We start from the raw sequence: 9,000 nt of genomic DNA on the forward strand, positions 1-9,000 counted from the left end.
AAATTTAGGTGGGAAAGCCAAACTGAGAATGATGGGAAGAAGGAGGGCAGAGTCAGGAGATATGCCAGCAAGCCACCCAGGAAGCAAGATGTGCCAGAGGACAGGTAAAGCCACGAGCCACATGGCAATACATAGATTAATAGAAATGGGTTATTTAAAAGTAAGAGTTAACTAGTAACAAGCCTAAGCTATTGGCCGAGCATTTATAATTCATATTCATCCTCTGAGTAGGTTATTTGGGAATGGGCAGTCAGGACAAGAAAACTCTGCCTACACCCACCAACCTACCTGGGACAGGGTTTCTCTGTGTATCCCTGGCTGTCCTGGAACTCACTCTGTATACCAGGCTGGGCTCAAACTCAGAGATCCTCCTGCCTCTGCCTCCCAAGTGCTGGGATTAAAGACATGTGCCGCCACCAGTCACCCCATCACTTGCTTTTTTAAAAGATCACTTGCACTGGAATTTGATGATATGCAGTCGTATCTGAGTACCTAGCGCAAAGCAAGAGTTGATCAATGCACTTTATTTACTTTATTTTATACCCCTTAGGTTGTTAAACAACTGCAACAACAACAACAAAAATCCTAATCCATTTTACCAGAGCACATTAACAACAGAAGTTTTATACTCACAGGTGAATAACTCAGAAAAAGTATCTAGGTTAGTGGTTCTAAACCTCGCTAATGCTGTTATCTCTTATTTCTAATCCTGTAATACAGTTCCACATGTTGTGATGACCCCCAACCACAAAATTATTTTCATTGCTACTTTATAACTGTAGTTATGAATCATAATGTAAATATCTGATATGCAGATGATTTTAGGTAACCCCTATAAAAGGGTCATTTAACATCCAAAGGGGCCACAATCCACAGGTTGGAAACATCTAGATGAAAGGTAATGTATTATGAATGTATTTACTGCAACAGGAACTTTAAAGCCCAGCACTCAGGAGGAAGAGGAAGGCAGATCCCTGAGTTCGAGGCCAGCCTGGTCTACAGAGCGAGTTTAAGGACAGCCAGGGCTACACAGGCTAAAAAACTAATAAGTAATAATAACAACAACAACAATATAGCTGTACCTACGAAAACAAGCCAAGAAATACAATTATGATACAGAGAACCGTTAATGAGAGAATTTTCTAGACCATTTTTTTTTATCCATTTATTAACCTATTTAACGTCCTAACAAAGCTCATGGGATTTTTCTAAGCTATTCTTTTAGTGACTTGGGGAAAAAATACTTTTGGAGCTTTAATATATTCGTAACTTCTGTCAACTTTCTTTACTCTTGCGAGTTTCATACATGCATACAGTGAAACATGATCTTATCTACTCCCATTTTCCCTCTTCAACTCCTTCCAAATCCTCCCCAACATGCTACCTGGCTTCCTACCAACTTCATGTGTTTTTTTTTCCTTTTAGTAGCCTACTAAGTCCAATTAGTGCTTCCCAGGTATGTGTGGGTGAGTGGGGGTCACCCGCCGGAGCATGAGAATGGGTAGGAATGAGCAACGAGGGGTTAGGTCCTGTATAGGAGTCACAGGTAGATAATAAAGACGGTAAAGGTCGGCTTCTTCCCCATCCTCCTGATCTGAGGCAGCAGCCTGGCAGCTTAGAACAAAGGCCAGGCAGGCTTCTTCTCCTGCCAGTGGGCACCCTGCTGCTGGGCCTGTCCAACAAGTTCAAGGCCAGATCAGGGCATGTTTACCCCAAAGTTATGGACCTATAAGCCTACCCATCTTGTTCACCTGATGAACTCTCAATTAGAAGAAGAAGATCCCTCAAAGACCCTTAAACCCCCACCCCTTAAAGAGAAACCGGACACTAGCTTCCTGAGCCCTCCCTCTTCTCTGCAGGGCCTTGGGTGTGTGTCTTGCCTTGCTGGGTGTGAATTGCGGAGCGGGGTGGGAAGAAGTGGGAAAGGGGGGAGTCTGTATCCCTAATAAAAGCCTTTTTCTCCAGCTGGTTCTTTCTGCCTGGGATTTTACACTGCTGCTACCTGTTGAACTTCAGAATTTCCCTAACTTTTAATTCTTTTACTGGCAGAGGAAAAAAATGAACCCAATCAAGACCCCTAGTGGTATTAGGAACAACCTCAAATAGGAATGATTCTCCCTCTCCCAGAGCTCCTCAGTAGAAGATGGGGCCTGGAGAGGACCTCCCTATCTATGTCATAACTGGGGCTGGATTGATCTTGGGCAGGGAGCCCGTCTGGGTTTCTGAGTGTGACAGCCGGGCTCAATGTACTGGCACTAAAGTGAGAAATGGGTTCTGTTGCTGGAGGGCTTCTCTCCAGGTTCCACCAAGCCCCGCAGTCCCACAATCCATGTATAAAATAATCACTCAGACGCTTATATTACTTACAAACTGTATGGCCATGGCAGGCTTCTTGCTGTTTTTTTTTTTTTTATCTTAAATTAACCCATTTTTATAAATCTATACCTTGCCACGTGGCTGGTGGCTTACTGGTGCCTTTACATGTTGCTTGTCCTGGCCGTGGCTGTAGTGTCTCTCCCTCCTTCTTCCTGTTTCCCCAATTCTCCTCTCTCCTTGTCCCGCCTATACTTCCTGTCTGGTCATTGGCCATCAGTGTTTTATTTATATAGAACGATATCCACAGCAGGGTTGATACTTTTGAGTCTGAAGGAGAATCCTAGAACACTGAGGTCATGGCTTAAACTAAAATCCACAAGTGCACAGTCCCAGGAAGGATCGTGTTACTGTAAAACGTAAGAAGCTGTTGTAAAAGACAAGAACATTAGGTATGCCCGAGGTAGCTAAAGAAAGAAGCCAAGTCCTTTCCACCTGCAAAGTAAGAATCATACTGCTGGGCAGTGGTGGCACACACCTTTAATCCCGGCACTCAAAAGGCAGAGCCAGGCGGATCTCTGTGAGTTTGAGGTCCAGGATAGCTAGGGCTGTTGCAGAGATACATTAAAAAAAAAAAAGAATAACACCAGTTCACCATGGCCAGTGAGCCTCCACCAGACGTGCACGTATCTTGCAACGCTAGGCAAATTACTAAAGCAATACAATATAGAAAATTAAAAATAATACAATATATTTTTCCATTTTTCACTTGTGTGTGGTTTGTACATATGCATGTAGATGTTTGTTCAGGTGTGTGGGTGCACATGTATGGAGACCAGAGTTTGCTATAAGAATCGTCCTCAGGCTGAAGTCAATGGTAAACGGCACTGGTTGCTCATCCAGAGGACTCAGGTTTGACTCCCAAAACCCACATAGCAGCTAAACCATCTGTAACTCCATTTCCAGATGATCCAACACCCTTTTCTGGCCTTTGTGGGCCCCAGGCATGAAAGTGGGTGCACAGACGTACACATGGCAAAGCGGCCGTGTGCATTAAAAATAATGGAGGGAATAGGTGTGGCCTCAGCATGGAGACTGATGCCTGAAAGTTCATGGGCCTGTACGTGCCATGAAAATGCTCTGCAAGCAAACACATCATCCGTGACAAGGACCACATGTCCATCCAGATGAATGTGACCCGGGTTGACAAGGTCACAGACAGTGTTAATGGCCTTTGCCATCAGCAGAGCCATTGCAGGATGGGTGATAGGTCAGATGATTTTATCTTCTGATTGGCTAAGACTCTAACCAGAGAAAATGGGGCAATATTTGTCATTAACAATGAGAAACAACAACAAGAAGAAGAAATCATCCTCCATCACTCTCTCACTTACTCACTGAGCAGGGTCTCTCAACACAACCCAGAGCTTGTGGAGATGGCTAGTCTTGCCAACCAGCTTGCTCTAGAGACTGTCCTCCCACCCCTGTTTTGCCTTCACAGGCAGGAATCATGTCTGACAGCCCTGCCTACCCAACGTTTATATGCCTGCTGGAGATCCAATCTTCAGGGCTCACCCTTGCACACTGAGTGCTCTAACTGCTGAGCCACGCCGCCACCACCCCAACCCTAACATTTTAAAGCTCGGTAATTATCCAAGTACACCTCTGCTATCCTTGTCAAAGTCAGAATGAAAAGCATTTGTGGGGCTCCTGTTCCCAGGGATACTTGAAGAAAATGCCAATTTTTACTAAGTTATTGGTCACCTTGACAGAAACTGTCCTCAAATAACTTATTTCAGTAAAAACTTTCCATATATATATATATATATATATATATATATATATATATATATATAGTATATAGCTCAGGAGGAGAGGGTTACCTGTCACCCACGAGGCCCTGGGCTCAGTGCCCAACGCTGCAGTATATATGTATGCATATGTGCAAATACACACACATACCACAAAACCTTGTCTTATACAAAATGTCACTTTACCAACATTAAATGCCAAAATAACATGTGTAACTGTAAAATCAACAGCACCAACCAAAGACAGAAATAAATTTTAACCTAGTGATGCCCAGAGCACATATGTCAGGATCATTTCAGCAATGTGAGTCGCATGCTGATTAATGAGCAGATCCGTAAATTCCAGGATTATTTGGGTGTTGCTGTTTGGTTTGGTTGATTTGACAGGGTCTTACTGCATAGCCCAGACCAGGCAGTCCTGGAACTCATGTAGCCCGAGCTAGCCTCCAAATTACAGCCACCCTCCTGACTCTCCCTGACCAAATGCTGGGGTTACAAGCAAGAGACATCAAGCCCAACGTCTGGGCCCCTGCTCATAAAATGACTTGACGATCTTCTTAGAAGCCTTCATCGAGCAGACCAATTCTCTCTCTCTCTCTCTCTCTCTCTCTCTCTCTCTCTCTCTCTCTCTCTCTCTCTCTCTCTCAGACAGGGTTTCTCTTGCTCTGGAAAGCAGGCTGGCCTGGAACTCAGAGATTCGCCTGCCTCTGCCCTCCCAAGTGCTGGGATGAAAGGCATGCCCAGCTCAGTTTGGGGGCTTTTTAAGGCAAGGTCTCACTATGTATCTCTGCCTGTCCTAGAACTCACTACATGGACCAGGCTGGCCTTGAACTCACAGAGATCTTCCTGCCTCTGCCTCCTGAGTGCTGGGATTGAAGGTGTGCACCCCCACACCTTGGCAAGCACAGCAATTCTTAAGCTGTGCTATGATATATAGAAAGAGTATTAATGCTCTGAAGCACACCATTAGGTAATGTCAGGGTGGTGGTGTTCTGTCTGTCAGTCTTTCTCCACCGCCACAGAAAAGGGGTTAAGCAAGTATTTACTCATTCGGCAAGAAGACTTGCTAAAAAGGCTGGACTGACTGAATGTGCTTTCCGGTTTACACTCACGAAATAAAAACAGCTCTGTCACCTACCCTCCCAAAAAGAACAAAACATCTTCCAAGATACTGGGGACCACCTAAAATCCCGGAGCAGTAATATCCCAAGCAAGCCTGGCGACCACGGATGTAGCTCCATTGGTAGAGTGCTTGCTGAGCCTGCCTGTGACTCCATTACATACATGCTGTGACTCCAGCAATCAGAGAGGTGAGAAGAGAAGGGCCAGAAGTCCCGGATCATCTTCAGCCACAGGATGAGTTTGAGGCCAGCCTGAACTACGGGAGACTCTGTCTGGGAAAGGGGGATAGAGACAGTTGGGAATATTTTCTCACAGGCAGGGAGAATGCTGGGAAAGTATTTCTGCCTCTGTTGACTACATGGGAGGGAAGGATTATTCAACTAGCCATGCACACACAGCATCTCTGCAAGAAACAAGCTATGGACATAGAGGAAACCTCCAAGATGTGGAAGAAACATTGGAGGACATGAAATTCTGAACTGCTGATTTTTTTTTCATATGGAAAGTATTGAAGCTGAGTCAAAGGCAGCCAAACTTAGTCTACTACAAAACTGTGTCCCATGCAAGTGCAACTTTTAACCTAGTCTGGAATCATATCACAGAGCTAGCACCAATAAGAAAGCTCTAAAGGCAACATCTCGTAGGCCTCCTGCATCAGAAATTCCACCTTGGCCTATATGTATGACCTGGCCAGGAAAACTCTATTCTAAACAGAACTAGTTAAGGCAGATCCTGGATGAGGCCCAGAAAGAATAGAAAGAAAAGGTGACATGACATTTGAAGGATAAATAACCACATATCAGGAAGATTGTATCCATGATAACACTGAAATTGGTTTTTTAAAATTGCAAAAGAAGAGTTTTGCAAACACACACATACCCTCAGGGAACAGAGCATGGGTGAAGGACTGTTTCTCAATCAGTTTTAGGTCTGACTGGTAACTAAAAAGAGCTAAACACTAATAAGAAATTTCATCCCGTGAAACCGAAACTTTTTTGTTAAACGAAGTAACCCAGATCCAGAAAGACGAATTGCTGAGAGCTACTGGTAACAATGGCTTTACCAGAGGCCACAAGAATGTACAGCAGATGGCAATTGATGGTTCAGGTGTCAACCCACCAGATGAATAATTCTCTAAAGGAGGAAGCCCATTCAAGCAAGGCTTATGGGCCACAGACTCTGAAAACTGGTTGATTCTGTAATTTTCTCTTGTGCCACTACATTTCTTCCCTAAAACCAACTATGGGTATTTTCCCCACTGCTTGTATGTTTATCTCATGTGTATATTCCATCTCCTGGGCACACATGTAGCTGTGGATGGTCAGGAAGACAATTTCTGCTTAAGCTGTATAATTTTGAGAAGTAGAAATAATACTAGGATAGTCTTCTTAACTCAGACTGACACAGGAAAGTAACGGTATTCTCAGCTACAAAGAACAAACAACTTTTTACACATTTAGCTAATTTTAGACTTCAGAGCAAATTCAAAATAGACTAGTTGTCCCTGCAAAATATGCACAAGGGCAAGTTTCCAGGTGTCTGTTTGTTGAACAGACTCACCATGCCTGGTCAGAGGGACATTTCTAGCCTGAGAGAGGCTGTGATTTCTCACGGCTCTGTTTCTTACTGTTTACTCAAGCAATGCTATGTGACCGTGAATATGTAACTCATTTATTGTCTAGTGTTTGTTCTGGGAAAGAAGAGTGAGTGAGTGAGTGAGTGAGGTAGTAATGAGTGAAATTGAGTGAGTGAGTGAGTGAGTGAGTGAGTGAGTGAGAGAGTGAGTGAAGAATGAGTGAGTGATGCAGAAGAGAGATGCAAAGTTACGAGTGAAGAAATGTAGCAGGGTGGAGAGAAGTCTGTGTAAAAGAGATGTGTGGGGAGAAGAGATGTAGCTGTTGAAGGTGATGTGTGCGGAGAGAGCTGTGTAGAAGATGAGTGGCTATGTACAAGAGAGCTGTGTAGAGAGACGGGGCAGTAGCTGTGTAAAGATGTGTGTACAAGAGGGATGTGTAGAGAGAGAGGTGTGTAGAGAGAGAGGTGTGTAGAGAGATGGGTGTACAAGAGGGATGTGTAGAGAGAGAGGTGTGTAGAGAGAGATGTGCAGAAGAGAGATGTGTGTAGAGAGAGATGTGTGTAGAGAGAGATGTGTGTAGAGAGAGATGTGTAAAAAGAGAGAGGTGTGTAGAGAGAGATGTGTGTAGAGAGAGATGTGTAGAGAGAGATGTGTGTAGAGAGAGATGTGTGTAGAGAGAGAGGTGTGTAGAGAGAGATGTGCAGAAGAGAGATGTGTATATAGAGAGATGTGTGTAGAGAGAGATGTGTAAAAAGAGAGATGTGTGTAGAGAGATGTGTGGAAGAGAGGTGTGTAGAGAGAGATGTGTAGCTATGTGAAAAGAGATGTAACTGTGTGTAGAGATGTATGGCTGTGTAGAAGAGAGATGTAGCTGCATAGAGATGTGTGGCTGTAAAGAAGAGAGATGTGTGGACAGAAGAGAGAGCTATGTAGATGAGATGTACAGCTGTGTATGGAAAATGTAGCTGTGTGGGGAATGTAGCTGTGTGTAGACAGATTTTTCAGAAAGAGATTTTTTAAGATGAAGTAAAAGAAAAAGTCACCATCAGAAAGCATGTGTTTCTTATTACCCCTCAGACAGAAAAAGTCTAGCCCTCGTCACATTCATGGATTTTTTTGCATACCCTGGGTGCAGCCTTGGAGCAGTTTCTCTAAAGGCTGCTGATAACAAAAGCCATGTATATGAATCCAAGATTTTCGTTTATAAGTATGTGTATTTGTGTGTGGTGGTTTTAGGTCATAAAACCAGAAAGGGGACTCTGAGAAGGGAAAAGGTGGGTCTTAAGAGAGGGGGATTGAGGAACAAATAAGATACATTTGATGTGAAGACAACAGAGGGGCTTCTAGCAGCAGAAAAGGGGCCAGCAGGAGGGGACCAGGAGGACAGGGGTGGGGGGCAGTCAACAAAGTCAGAGTGAGACTGAAAATGCCACAATGAAACTCAGTATTTGGTATTCTGATTTTTAAAAACTAACTTAGCTGCTTGCTACCAGGGACCTTGTAGCCAACATACATGGTATAGACCCAGATAACTGTAGTTCTCACCCTTCATCAACGAAGCTTCTTTTTGCAGCATACAGAGACCATCCATCGCAGAAAGCCACAGGTGTTCAGAAGGCAGAGACGAGTGGTCCACTAGGTCCAGTGCTGTGACAGACACCATTGTTGTGGAATATTATTTTAAGATGTGTTACATTTGTGTATGTTGAGGAAAATTTGCTTTAATGATGCAAAGATGTGCTGCATTCTTTTACATTTATATTTGTTTAACTCTGTGAAGCTGTGTTACTTTGCCTGTCTAAAACATCTGATATTCTAATATAGAGCTGAACAGCCAATAGCAAAGCAGGAGAAAGGATAGGCAGGGCTGGCCGGCAGAGAGAATATATGGGGGGCAGGGGGGGGAGAAAGATCGAGAGAACAAGGAGAGGAGGATGCTGGGGACCAGCCACCCAGCCAGCCACAGAGTAAGAGTGAAAGTAAGATTACAGAAGAAGGAAAAGGAAAAAGTCCAGCAGCAAAAGGTAGACAGGATAATTTAAGAAAAGCTGGCAAGATATAAGCCAAGCTAAGTCCAGGCATTTATAATTAAGAATAAGCCTCCATGTGTGATTTATTTGGGAGCTGGGTGGCAGGCCCCCACAAAAGAGCAAAAAACAAACAACAACACACCATGGC

The sequence above is a fragment of the Peromyscus maniculatus genome, chromosome 19, assembly GCF_049852395.1.
Source record: "Peromyscus maniculatus bairdii isolate BWxNUB_F1_BW_parent chromosome 19, HU_Pman_BW_mat_3.1, whole genome shotgun sequence".
Taxonomy (NCBI): domain Eukaryota; kingdom Metazoa; phylum Chordata; class Mammalia; order Rodentia; family Cricetidae; genus Peromyscus; species Peromyscus maniculatus.